This window comes from Micromys minutus (genome assembly GCF_963924665.1).
Source record: "Micromys minutus genome assembly, chromosome: 1".
NCBI classification, from domain to species: domain Eukaryota; kingdom Metazoa; phylum Chordata; class Mammalia; order Rodentia; family Muridae; genus Micromys; species Micromys minutus.
Genome location: NC_137969.1, coordinates 256,434,995 through 256,449,878, shown reverse-complemented (window position 1 = coordinate 256,449,878; position 14,884 = coordinate 256,434,995). Strand labels below are relative to the sequence as shown.

At 35.3% G+C, this 14,884-nt stretch overlaps 1 gene segment (V, D, J or C); it reads left to right on the top strand.

The window, feature by feature from the left end:
• Positions 1–4,481: 4,481 nt before the first annotated feature.
• On the top strand, positions 4,482–4,874 carry LOC308418346 (Ig heavy chain V-III region ABE-47N-like). The segment is given in 1 exon: positions 4,482–4,874.
• The last annotated feature ends 10,010 nt before the right edge of the window (positions 4,875–14,884 follow it).

Below are 14,884 nucleotides of genomic sequence, written 5' to 3'. Positions count from 1 at the left end.
ATCTTGATGACCACAGCCATACAGCGGCTGAAAGGCATTGCCTACCTATGGACAAACCAAGAGAGATGGTGAAATGGAAAGATGACATAACTAATAAATGGAAAGGACCGGATCTTGTGTTGATAAGATCCAGGGGAGCTGTTTGTGTTTTCCCTCAGGATGAAAATAATCCCTTCTGGGTCCCCGAGAGGCTCACTCGAAAAATGGTGGAGACTCCCGATGACAGCCCTGCTCCTGATGCTTTGGAACCAGAGAGTCAGAGGAGAGACGAGATGGGCGATTCTGTCGGCATTCCCGAAACCAATTCCAGTGGAACATGATGCTACAGTCTTCCCTAAGCTTTTCACCACCGATATTAACTTGGATGGGGGTGGACTCTTTGGAGCAATCCTTTGCTGCGGACTTGCGTTGCTTCTCTGGCTGGTTTGTAAGCTCAAGGCCCAAACAAAAAGAGAGACAAGGTGGTTACAGCCCAAGCGCCTGTCACTCTAGAACATGCAGCATCAGCCGATATCTGGTTGTCTATGCTTAAGCAGTAGGTCGCCGGCCAGTCAGCACTTGCACTCCTAGAACTTTGGTTCATTGCACAGGATTAGAGTGTCTGGTTTGAGCAGCCCATGAGGGATGCAGAGCAAAGCATCGCACTGAGAGCCCCTTGTCTCGGGGTATCTCTGGGAGATATGTCATCTGGCATGAGGGTTGCCTTCCCCAGTGTCCCTCCCTCATAAAAACGGCAGAGTGACAGGTCAAGAGTACTACGGGCTACAAAAAGCCTAGCGGTTACTCCTGTACATGGTCTTTATACACCTTAATGAGGATTTGACTTCTATCTCTGCCCTCCTAATATGGGGGTCCTACTTTGCTTAAAGAATAAAAGAAAGGGGACGATGTGGGGCGCCGCCTGCACATTCTCCATTACAAGATGGCGCTGACATCCGGCTGGAGTTAGCAGTAAACAAGTCATGTGCACACGTGCTGGGTAACTTTCCACTCCTTGAGCTCTGCCTCTCCCGTGACGTCATAGGGCCTGATGAGTTTCAACCAATCAGGGGGGCTCCACGTCCAAGGCAAGGACTGATCCCTTTATAAGGGGACGGGCTAGATAGTTCATGGTCTTCACTTCTACTTGATGTATGCTTATGCTCTGCCTCTCGAAAGCATTAAAGTTTACCGCAGAAGAATCCTATTTCATGTGCCGCGTCGTTCTTGCAGGCGAGAAGGTTGCGCGGGACACTATGCCAATTTTCAGATGAACCACCAGATTGATATCCAGAGCAGTTGTATCACCTTACAACCCCACAACAGTGGAGGAGTGTTCCTCTTTCTCTGCACCCTGGAAAGCATCTGCTCTCATCTGAATTTTTGATCTTAACCATTCTGACTGGAGTGAGGTGGATATTTAGGGTTGTTTGGACTTGCATTTTCCTGATGAATATGGATGTTGAGTATTTCCTTAGGTCCTTCTCAGACATTCAATTTTCTTCAGTTGAGTTTTTTTTTTTTTTTTTTTTTTTTTTTTTTTTTTTTTGCTTGTTTGTTTAGCTCTGTACCACATTCTTAATAATACTGCTTGATTCTGTGGAATCTAACTTCTTGAGTTCTTTGTATATACTGGATATTAGACTTCTATCAGATGTGATATTGGTAAAGATTTTTTTTCCAAGCCTGTTGGCTGCTGTTGTGTTTACTTGACAGTATCTTTAGCCTTCCAGAAACTTCACAATCCCATGAAGTCCCATTTATTGATTTTTGATCTTAGTGCATAAGCCATTGGTGTTAATTCAGCAAATTTTTTTTGGTTCCTATGTGTTCTAAGCTTTTTCCCACTTTCTTTTCCAAAAGTTTCAGTGTATTTGGTTTTATGTGGGGATCTTTGATCCACTTGCACTTAAGCTTTGTACAAAAAGATGAAAATTGATTGATTTGCCTTCTTCTGCATGTTGAATGCCAGTGGAACCAACACCATTTGTTGAAGAAGCTGTCATTTTTCCATTGGTGATGTTCAGCTCCTTTTTCAAAGTTCAAGTGACCATATGTGTAAAAGTTCATTTCTGGATCTTCTATTCTGTTCCGTTGATCTTTATGCCTATTTCTGTACCGATATCATGCAGTTTTTAATTATTTTGTAATATAGCTTGAAGTCAGGTATGGTAATATTTGCAGAAATTTTCTTGTTGACAATAAATTAAGCTATTCTAACTTTCTTGTTATTCCAGATGAATTTGCAAATTGCTAATTCCAACTGTATAAAGAACTGAATTGAAATTTTGATGGGATTGCATAGAACCTGTAGAATGATTTGGTAAGATGGCTATTTTCACTTTTGATCTTTCTAATCCATGAGCATGGAAGACCTTTCCATCTTCTGAGGTCTTCTTAAATTTCCTTCTTCAGAGGTTTAAAGTTCTTGTCATACTGATCTTTCACTTGCTTGATTAGGGTCACACCAAGGTATTTCATATTGCTTGTGACTATTATGAAGGTTATCTTACCCCTAATTTCTTTCTTAGCATGTTTATTCTTTGAGTAGAGGGGTTCTACTGATTTGTTTGAGTTAATTTTATATTACAAGTATAAGAAGTAATCCAAGTTGAAATCCTGAATTTATATGTATGCCTGTAAATTTTTCCAAATAAATTTTCTTTCTTTCAATTTATTTCTTCCTCTCAAATTTTTGCCACACAGTTATCTATATAGAACAAGAACAATTAAAACCAATGTTTCTCTGTACCAAAATCTTGCCTATTGTGCAATTGTAGGAATTAACACATGGCTTCAGTCATTTGATCAGTTTGTTACACTTCAGCATATTTTTTATGAGACTGTTCATACATATCTTTGATTACGATCAGATTTCATTCATCTCCTTGGAATTGTTGCTGTTAATGAAAATATTGTTGTCTTAAACAATATTCATATATTATTTGAATTGATTGAACTAGTTATAACAATTCTTTGAAATTCTTTCTCTAGAATTTCATGCATATAAACAGCATTATACACCACTTCTGTGGGAATAGTAACTTTGCAATAGGAAAGCATTGTGTACTTGGGCAATTAGGTTACATTTTTAGTGCATGAGTAGTTGTAGCTGTTTTAGGTCCAAGAGTTTTCTATTAGATTACATATCTTACTTTAAGTAAAGCATCAGGTTATCCTCAAATCACAATACTATGGATACTTTGTCTTATTTCCAATCAATTTTTGTGTCTTTTACATGTCTGAGTGATATAACAATTAGGAGAAGCTCTACAGAGAATAACAGAGGAGAGGGTGCACATGTTTGTCTTTTTACTCATTAGAATGATTTCTGTTTGTTTCCGTTTAGTATAATTTTGTCAACAAAATGTTTCTATACATGCTAACATATTTGCTATCATGGAATCCATTTCAGAAAAAAAAGTCTTTTTTTATTGTCAAAAAGGCATGTTGAAATGTGCTAAGATGACATTTCAGTGTAGATGAGAATAATTGTGATTTTTCTGAATTTCCATGAACAATAACATAGAAGCTATGGGAACAATCAAAGACATCATGACAGGAGGAGGAAGGAGGTCATGATTAGAGGAGCCAAATGGTAAACACAGAACTTCAGTGTGGTTGTTATTGACCAAAGACTAATATCAGATTATATATATATATATATATATATATATATATATATATATATATATATATATATATATATATAATGAAGTTAGATTCTTTTTGAAGACTTATATTTGGGATTCATACATAAAATACTATACACCAGAGGTGAGGCTTCAACCAATCCGAGTTACTTAAATTTATTATATGCATTCATGATTTTCTGAACCTTATACAATGTACCCTTGAATTATCATATTTTATACTTTTGTAAGTATTTTCTATTAATTTATTTTATAATTTATGGAAATACAACAGTAGATTTTTACATGTTAAATAGAGTTAGGTGGCCAAACAACTTTGTTAATAAATATAAATTCATAATAAATTTTGTTTCTTTTCTTACTTTTCTGTTTTCATTTGGATACATAATATCATAAACTACAAGTGTTAATCAAATGCATCAGTCTTCTAATATATTGCGTTACTTGAAATGAGCAGAATACTGTTGGTATATAATGAAAAATGTCTCTAAAAATGACCTGTGCCCTAGGTAATTTAGTTATATTTTGATGGTACAAATGCTACTTCATTACATATTTCTTCTTAGGCATTGAAAATATTTACGTTTCTTCCAAGGCTCACACAACTGAGGTTATAATACAGAAGAAAGACATGCAAATATTGTTCCACTCTTTTCATGAAAATCACCCCTAACTCTCACCTTTTAAAAGAGACGCCAATCTCTGTATTCACAGGTCTTCTCCTTCCGTGATCAGTCTTGAACACAGAATATCCAACATGGAGTTTGTCCTGAGTTGGGTTTTCCTTGTTACACTTTTGAAAGGTAATTGATACATAAGTAGATATACCAAATGTGTGAATGGATTTGAATGAGACGGTTAATTGATAGTTGTGACAGTTTACTGACTGGAGTCTCTGTGTTTGCAGATGTCCTGTGTGAAGTGCAGCTGGTGGAGACAGGGGGAGGCTTGGTGCAGCCTGGGAATTCTCTAAGACTCTCCTGTGCCACCTCGGGATTCACTTTCAGTACAGCTTGGATGAACTGGGTTCGCCAGTTTCCAGAGAAGAGGTTCGAGTGGGTTGCTATAATTAAAGACAAATCTAAAAATTATGCCACAGACTATTCAGAGTCTGTGAAAGGCAGATTCACCATCTCAAGAGATGATTCCAAAAGCAGCGTTTACCTGCAGATGAACAATTTAAAAGAGGAAGACACTGCCATTTATTACTGTACTAGGCACAGTGAGGGGCCATCAGTGTAAACCCAGACAAAAACCTTCCTGCAGGAACGCTCAGTACCTGTAGAGGGCGCAGAACTCACATGAATATCTGAGTAAGTGTAGTGTCAGGTGCAGATGTAATCCAGGCCCTTTTCTAAGGTCTTGTCATCTAATAATTCCACACTATGTTTTGTGTGCTTGTGTCATTTTTTTAATCTTCTATTGAAACAGTTATTTTTTTTCTCAAATTAAACGCACACAGGCACACACACATAAAGAGGCACACACATGTATTACACACACAGATTTAAAACTAGAGAATCTCTAAAACTCTCCTCTAATTTAAAAAATGTATATCCTGAGATTTCCAAAGTCAAAGCTTAGTAAGATCTGCTGTGTTGCTGGGGCATCTCAATCAGGACATTTAGGGCAAAGTCTCGGTGGTTTTCACATTAGGCTTTTGAGATTAGTAACTGGGGATGCACACTGTTATTTGAACAACATAAGAGCTTTTAAACGTCTCTTGTTTTCCTAAGAACTCTGTAGATCCGTATCACATCTGCCTCATATTATTTTTAGCTGAATATGTTACTTAACCTATGTATAGTTCCTCATTGACATGACTTTGTTGTTGTTACAGAAAGCATGCACGCTGTTTTCTGACAAGAGCCAAGTACTGTAAATTCACCTGAGACCCAGCCTGTATTCTATAGCAAATTGAGTCATTTTGTTGGAAGGTGTTCTGTCCCTGATTTCTGTATTTATCTCTCCTGATATTCACATTATTATAAACAGTAAAAATACACGATAAAGCTACGTACTGGTCTGATAAATCTAAATATTAATATTTTATGGATTAAGGACTGAGTTAACTCACACCATCTTGTGCCACGTTGGGAAAACTGATAGATGATTTTCCATCTGAGCAGCCAACTGGAGTGTTCAGTGTCCAATATCAGCAAGATATTTGAATCTCTTTGGATAATAACCTATCTGTCCCTGAATCCTTGTCTCTGTAAAGTCATTCCCTTGGTGGCCCTCTATATGAAAGCCTTCTCTGACATTAATATAATCCTCATAACAAAAATAAATTAGTTCTTGTTTTTTATTTCATTATTACAGTATTGGTAGAAAATAGGCATGTTTATTGAACAATTATTTGAATATTAACATATTGATATCACAAAATGTATGTAACTTCTATATTTCTTCATGCATGATTCTTCTGTAAACCTTGAAAACCCCTAATGTACACATCAGTTACAAAGTAACAGCTGGTATGGCATGCAAAGACAGTTCTGTCCTCATATACAGTAGGACACCACTGGATATAATTGAATTGAATCTTTTTGTGTGTAAAACCCCAGCAGACAGTTTTTCTGCAGCCAGACAACTGAACATTTGCGATAGTATTTAATGGTTTTAGAGCTATGGAAAAATTTGTTAATTATAAATATTTATAATGAAAATTATCTTATCTGAAAACAACTATTATTTAAACAAAACACAAATATAACAAAACACCACAGGTAAAGTTCTGTAACATTATAACAATTACACATTGCATGTCCAGGAACACACATACACACACACACACACAAACACACACACACACACACACACACACACACACACATACTCACTCACACCACACACACACAAACACACACACACACACATACTCACTCACTCACACACACACATAATACACACACACACACACACACACACACACACACACACACGGCAGAATTCAGAAAGAGATCATAGTGTGAGAAATCATATAATTTATTTTTTCACTATTGTGGGTGGAAATAGAAAGAATTGAGGGCATTACCATCAACCTAACATTCCTGCTGACTGGTTACTCCGTTTCAACCACTGCCATTCCTGCTCTTAGATTCATCTCCACTGCATCCTTTCTCCACCTACCATTCCTGCTGAGCCCATTCTCATATTCAACCTGTACCCTTCTTATTCTCATATCTTTCCTTTGCACAGCTTGTCACTGCCATTCAGTGAATAAGGCATATTGTCATATTACTTTTCTCCATTTTGTGACTCACAAAGTCTCCACCTATTCTACCTTTATGTTTCTTAATCTTGGATTAGGTGCTGCCAGATTTTCATTTAGTATTTAGCAAATGACACCAAGTTCACACAATCTCTAGTATTGTGATGAACCAGAGAAAAGGAAAAAAAAAATCATGGTGCAGAGTCAAAAAGCAGGTGCTGAGAGGTGAGGGTAAGCATGTGTCTGGAGTTTGCACAGAATTTTTCCTAACAGTTAGCCACATGCAAGCCCATGAGACCATGTCCCATGTGACTCAAAGAACACATGTTTAACAGAGATCACTGCAGTTGGCTCCTGAAATCCGTTTGAGCTTCTGGCAAAATACACAGAAATGACACAATCCAAAAAGCCTTTTAAGCCCCCTCGAAGAAGTCATGTTTTTCAGTGGAATCCATTTCTCAACTAGAAAACTAGGACTTGATAATGTTTTCTCATGGAGAGAGAGTTTCAAGTATCTTCATGCTGAGGCTCATCCACAATGAGTCTGGAGTATACTTCCTGGGATGAGGCAGGACCAGAAAGATGGGGAAAATCAGGACAGGGACTTAAAATTGAGAAGAAGAGATACAAACACAATGTAAACTTAGATAGCTTTATTCTTCAAACTTAGTATCACACACCCCTCATTTTGTATTAAAGGGTACTAGGTTTCATTGTTAGGATTAATTTCTTTAATATCTGTCATCAATATTTATAAACATTGTTATTACTTCTATAATTATCATCGCTGCATTATAAAGTTCTTTGTGGGCATATTGGGCAGAGTGTATTCTGTGGTTTAAAACACAATAAACATCTATATTTTACCAAATATAGGCAATAAATATCAAGTAATTCTTAAAAGTTTTCCCAGTCCTTCACTAACTATTGAGACCAGCCATATGTATGTATATGTGTTTAGAGCCCAGTTTTTGCCGTGTGTGTGTGTGTGTGTGTGTGTGTGTGTGTCTGTGTATTTCAGCCCAGTTTTGCTGTGTGTGTGTTTCTGTATGTGTTTCAGTTCAATTTTTGCTTTGTGTGTGTGTTTCTGTGTGTGTTTCAGCCCAGTTTTTGCTGTGTGTGTGTGTGTGTATGTGTGTTTCTGTGTATGTCTGTGAGTCTGTGTGTTATTTTGTCTATGTGCTTTGACAAATCAGCCCAGTTATGATTGATTAATTTCTCAGTGTTCTCAAACTTAAAGAAGCTCATTCTTCCATCTTTAGTAGACAGTGATTCCATGTATCTCTTCACTTAATAGTAGGGATTCTTATAGGATTACCCCTACAATTTGGACATCTATTTTAGGGACAAATAAGAGATTTCTGGGTTTCCTTGTTCTGTCCTAAGTAGATGTCATCTCCAAGTGGTTCTCTCTATCTTGGAATTTTTTAATACGTCTTTAAGAATATTTTGTGAGCTTTTAAATTATGAATTGCATTGAAGCAAAATCAGCACTAGTTTGACATCCCTGCATCACATGTTCTGAACATGTTTCTGTGATGAGGATCTAGGTGACAGTGTTCATCTGCAATTAAAGAACAAAAGGTTCTTTGATGAGTGCATGGGAGTTTTATCCAAAAGTTATTAGGCAGATTTTAGAATATAATAATAGATTATATTTGTGTCTTGCAGAAATGATATCATCATAGTTCACAGTGGTTCTTTGTTTTGCCTTTTTTTAATTTTGTATTTTGTTTTTGCTGGGCTGCCACATAGTTTTCTGCTTTGATAGTATGCACAACAGCTTTTTTTTTAAAATATAAGTAACCAAACAGTATGTGGTATTCTTTAGTCTGATACAAAATGATTTATCCCATTACAAATAGTTTTCAGGTACCCAAGAAACTAATTCTAGATATCTCAGTTACCTACCCTAGCACTCGTACTCTTTTTCTAAATGGGCATAGCAATAAAATGACTCTTTATCTCTTTCTGCTAAATTCATATATTGATGTGAATATTATATTTCTTTGCCAGCCCAATTCCCACCTGAAGCTGACAGTAACTGGACAAAATTTACAACTTTTGTAAAAATATGCAGAACCTAAGAGAGGCTGGAAAGGTCATTTATAAATATATCTACTTTACTATTCTCCTCTCAGGGCTCAGATAATCCTGCAGAAATTGAGAAAAAATTAACTTAAGTGTCACAAATCCTGGAGAATATCAAGGGAAGCAGGACTTCTAAACAAATAAGGACAGAGCCATAAATGAACTCATAGACTGTGACAGCGTGCACAAGCCAGATATAGTCTCAATGCTGTGAGTGGAGGTGTTCACAAGCCACTGTCCCTCAGCCAGAGTTACTATCTCTAATTGACAAGACTCTCACTGGTTATAAAAAACATTTTTATTAGAAGGCCCCATGCCCAGCATGGAGATTTAGGAGATCTTTTCTTAATAATTTGTCTTAATATTTATTTTTTCCTATCAGACTTTGATTATGACTTCAAGTTTTCTGATTTTTCTTATATCTTTGTGTGAAAATGTTTATGTTTATATGTCTATGTGTGTTTCTTTTCCTCCTTCCATGGCCATTATTATTCCATTTTTTCTATTGTCTTAGTGAGGATGTTGGTGTTTTTTATTTTATTATTTATAAAGGCCTGTTTTTTTTGTTTTGTTTTGTTTTCCAGCTGAGAGAAAGAAGCGACATAGACTTACTTTGAAGATGCTATAGAAAAGAACTGCAAAGGTTTTGCTGAACAATGCTCAGAACATATTGAATGTAAAGCCCTATTTTGAATAAAAATGGGAAAAGAAAATTGTATGCATCTAGCATAATTGAAACAGTATGTTCTATACCTTTCCTGTCACAAGTATTTGGTTAGGCTTACAATAACAGGTAATATGTTCATGCTAGTAAACAGTTTATAATTCACATCAGATAACTGCTCTTCCAAAGGTAAAGAGCCAGTACTACACCTTGAGATTATCTTGCAGGAACAGCTCTTGTTGTACTTCAAAGGCTTCATGGTGTGATGGGTCTATTGACCTGTTTTAACAACCACTCATTTGAAAGGAACCTTCTAGTGTTAAGAGAGTCTATTTTTAAAGAAAAACACATGCAGGTCTGTTTCAATTGTGTCCCTCAGGTTGTTGGCCAAAGCCTGTCATTTTTGCCAAAAAAAAAAAAAAAAAGTTTAAATTCTGGAGGGCAATGAATGTCACAGTCCCTTTCTGAACTTTAACCTCTCTTGGTTGATAAAGGTTATTTATTGAAATCTAAAGATTTATATATGGAATTAAGCAGTAATAAATAATATTAGATGAATTATTTCTACATCAGGATTCTCACATTCAGTACAATGTTTAAAAATTCAACTTATTCTATTACAAATTTTATTACAAAATTTTAAGTGGTGAATATATAATTGTATGTTGTATATTTACATATTATTATGATTTATTTATTAATAAAAGTACCTGTCATATTTAAAATTGATGGAAATTGTATATAAACATGTGTTATGAATGTCTACATAATTCTGTAAATAGCTCAATAGTAAGTCTTTTATTTATGTGCTAATAGGACATATAGCTTGGTTATATAATTATCAATTTAGAGCTTTCAAAACATCCTTGCAACTTTCATGTATTAAATTTAATTGCTGATTAGTAATGCCTTTTATATTTTGTAACCATGTAGGAATTTGCCTACTTCTTGGTTAAAATGATTTATTTATTTTCTTAAATAAAATATTGTTTATGAAGGGAAATAAACGTTCTTTTTTGGTTGTCTTTGTTTTTAGTGTTTCCACTTAGACTCTTATGGAAAAAGGACACACGAGACATCTTCAGTGCTCATAAAATACATGACACTTGAGGCAGAGAATTCTGCCCTAGTACCATAGGTCTTCTCATTCAGGGGTCAGCACTGAACAGTAACATTAGCAAGAAGTACAGTGAGTCTTGGTCAATGTCCTAACACAGAGATCTTACTAAGTAGGTTTCAACTTTTGTGATAATACAACATGGCCAAAGCAAATTTCTGGTCGCATTCTGTCCCTACGTTATGTCAGGACAGGAAATTGTAGGTGGAAATTGATGTAGAAGCCTTGAGATATTCTGATTACTGGTTTACATCAATTGTATTATATATTAGAATAGCTCAAGTGCCTATTATTTAGTTCTATTAGCTTCAGTACCTTTCCCAGCCTTTAAACAAAGATGACATGTACTGTGATTATGAGGTGTGTTTCCAAATGAGCAATATGAATGATCTCAATTCCTAATCTAATTTTGTCTGAATACCTTACTGTAGAATGTAGACCATTAAAACAAAATGTTGTTACCAAGAGGAATAAATAATTCTTGTCATTTTGTTATATCGGGAGATTTCTTAGAATTTAGGCTTAACTCTTCTAGAGATTGTTACTTAATCTATGAGTCATTTAGTGTGTTTAGTCTCCTTATTTAAATCTTTCTTTATTCTTCATGGAGTGGGGTTAGAGATAATATGTATCCTGACACATCTTTACTATGAAACTTTATATTTTTTCCTCCAATTTTCATAGCTATTTTTATCACTTATTATTGTCTCTGTTAGTTTTAAAATAAACTGGTGTTGCTACGACGAACATGCTTCATAAGTGATTTTCCCTCTATTGTACGTTTTAAAATCCTGTCTTAAATGTTTGTTTTAAAAATGTTTTAATTTTAATATGTTACAGGAGCTGCTGGTTTGCTCCAATGAAGAGTTGTACTTGGAGCCTCAGTCTATCTAGAAAGACTTCTCTTGCTCTAGGTTTAGAAAATTTATTTTCTATAATTGTAGTGAGAATATTCCCTATGCTATACTGGAATAGTCTTCATTTATTAAATGCCAACAGTATACAAACATGTCTAGGTCTCTTAATGGTGTTCCAAAACATTCAAATATTTTTACTATAAATAACTTAAAAATTAATTGGGGTTTAATATGTGACTCTGTAGCTCTAAGTTATGTGTTTTTTAGCATTAATGCTGTTACTTTTAAATGGTTCATGTTATTATTTTCAACTTCCATGGAGGCAGTCTTTTATAGATATTGAGATTACTTTTTTCGAATTTGATCAGTTTGCTATATTCCAGCATTCTTTTTGTTATGAAACTTGTCCTATCATTGATTTTTTCACACTTCATTTGCCACCATTGGAATTATTGTTGTTAATGAAAATATTGTAGGCTTAGACAATATTCTTATATTCTATAATTGTTTGAATCAGTTTTAACTATTCTTTGAAATCCATTCACTAGAAATCCATGAATATAAATAATACTATAGATCACTTCTCTGGGAGTACTAACATTGCAATGGGGTTTTGCTTACTTGGTCATTTATGATACTATTTTTTGTGCAAGATTTGTTGTGGGTCTTTTATGTCCAATAATTTTATATTAAATTATGTATCTTATTTTAAGTAAAGCATCAGGTTACCTTTAAGTCAGGATAGTTTGTCTTCTTCCAATCTATTCTAGAACATTTTTGTGTCTTTTTTATGTAAAAGTACTTTAAAAACTACTAGAAGCACTAGAGAGAATAAAAGAGGAGAGGGTGCACATGTTTGTGTTTTTACTGAAATTATAAGAAATTCTGCTTGTAATCACTTAACATAATTTTGTCAATGATGTCTTTTATATAAAATCTAATATATTGTTTACATTATTTTTATTCCTAAAAAAGAAAGCTTTTGTTAATAAGAGACCATGAAATGTATTAAGATGAAATTTCAGCAAAGATTAAGATAATTATGATGTTTCTGAATTTTCATGAATAGTAAAGTAGAAGCTGTGGGACAAATCAAAGACATCATGACAGGAAGAGGAAGGAGGTCATGATTAGAGAGGCCAAATGGTAAACACAGAACTTCAGTGTGTTTTATTTATTGATCAATGCATAATAAGATGATATTTATATTTATATAATGCAGTTAGCTTCTATTGAGGGCTGATCTTTGTGATTCATACATAATAGATTATATTCCTGATCTGAAGGTTCAACTACAATAAGTTAATTAAATTTAATGTAAAATTTATAATTTTCTTAAACTTACACAAAGCTTTATTGAATTATATTCTGCCATAAATAATATTAATTTATCATATGATTTCTGCAAAGAGAGCAATAGAATTTCACATGTACAATAGAGTAAGCTGACAAAACCTATTTGTTAATAAATATAAATTCATGGTAAATGTGTTCTGTTTCTTACTTATTCAGTTTTCATTTGGAGAAAATATATTATAAATTACAAATGTTATTCAAATGCATCATTATCTAGTACATTGCTTTGCAGGAAAGGACAACAATACCCTAGGCATGTATTAAAAAAAAAAAAAGTCTGTAAAAGTTAGTTGTGTCCCGGGAATCTTAGTTATACTTTGATGCTACAAATGCTACTTCTGCTCTTATTTCTTCTTAGACATTGAAAAGATTCAGGATTCCTATAAGGCTCACACATCTAAGGTTATAATACAGAAGAAAGATATGCAAATATTGTTCCTCTCTGTTCATGAAAATCACTCCTGACCATCACCTTTTAAAAGAGTCGCCCATCTCTGTATTCACAGGTCTTCTCCTTCAGTGGTCAGTCTTGATCACATAATATCCGGCATGGAGCTGGGTCTGAGTTGGGTTTTCCTTGTTGCACTTTTGAAAGGTAATTGATACGTAAGTAGATATACCGACTGTGTAAATGGATTTGAATGAGAAGGTTAATTGAAAGTTGTAACAGTTTACTGACTGGACTCTCTGTGTTTGCAGGGGTCCTGTGTGAGGTGCAGCTGGTGAAGACGGGGAGGCTTGGTGCAGCCTGGGAATTCTCTAAAACTCTCCTGTACCACCTCGGGATTCACTTTCAGTACAGCCTGTATGAACTGCTTTCACCAGTTTCCAGAGAAGAGGTTCCAGTGGGTTGCTAGAATTAAAGACAAATCTAAAAATTATGCCACAGACTATTCAGAGTCTGTGAAAGGCAGATTTACCATCTCAAGAGATGATTCCAAATGCAGCGTTTACCTGCAGATGAACAATTTAAAAGAGGAGGACTCTGCTATTTAATACTGTACTAGGCACAGTGAGGGACCATCAGTGTAAACCCAGACAAAAACCTTCCTGCAGGAACGCTCAGTACCTGTAGAGAGCGTAGAGCTCACATGCATATCTGAGTCAGTGCAGAGTAAGGTGCAGAAATAATTGAGTGCTCTTTCTAAGGTTCATTTCTTTACCATCTAATGAGTCCAGAGAATGTTCTACGTACTTGTGGTTGGGGCATTTTATAACTCCTGTGGAAATTTTTTTCTCAACTTAACACACTCAGGCACAAGCACACACATAAGCAAACACATTTGAGATGTTCTCCATTTACTCAGCTCTACTACCATAAACCGTCCCCCTCCAGTAGCCTCAACAAAGTGCACTCCATTCTGATCCCCCTCTCCATTATATTGATTTGTCATCCCACTACATTGGGAATACTTGCCCTTTCTGGAATGAAAGCTTCTTCTCACATTGTTGCCAGACATTGCTGTCTTCACCTACATATGCAACTGGATCTATACATCCTTCAAAGTGTGCACAAAGGTTAATGTTTTACTCCAGGGGAGCTTTGGAGGGTTTTGGTTGGTTTATAATGTCATCTTCCCATGAGGTTGCAACCCCTTTCATCTCCTTAGGTCCTTTCTTTAGTAACTTCATTGGGATCCAGGAATTCAGACCAATGATCAGCTGCAAGTATGCTCAGCTGCATCTATATGACTCTAGCATAGTCCCTGAGGGGGCATCTCTGTCTGGTTCCTGCCATATTACTTTTTGTGATCCTATGTATTACACTCTTGGCTTTAAAACTAAACAAGGTAAAAAATTCTCTAATTTTCAAAATGAATATACTGAAATCTTCAGGGTCAAATGCTGTGTTGCTGAGGGTTCTCCCCCAGGGCATTTAGGGCAAAGTCTCAGTGGTTTTCAAACTATAAAATGTAATTGGTGATGCACTCTGTTATTTGAACAACTCAAGAG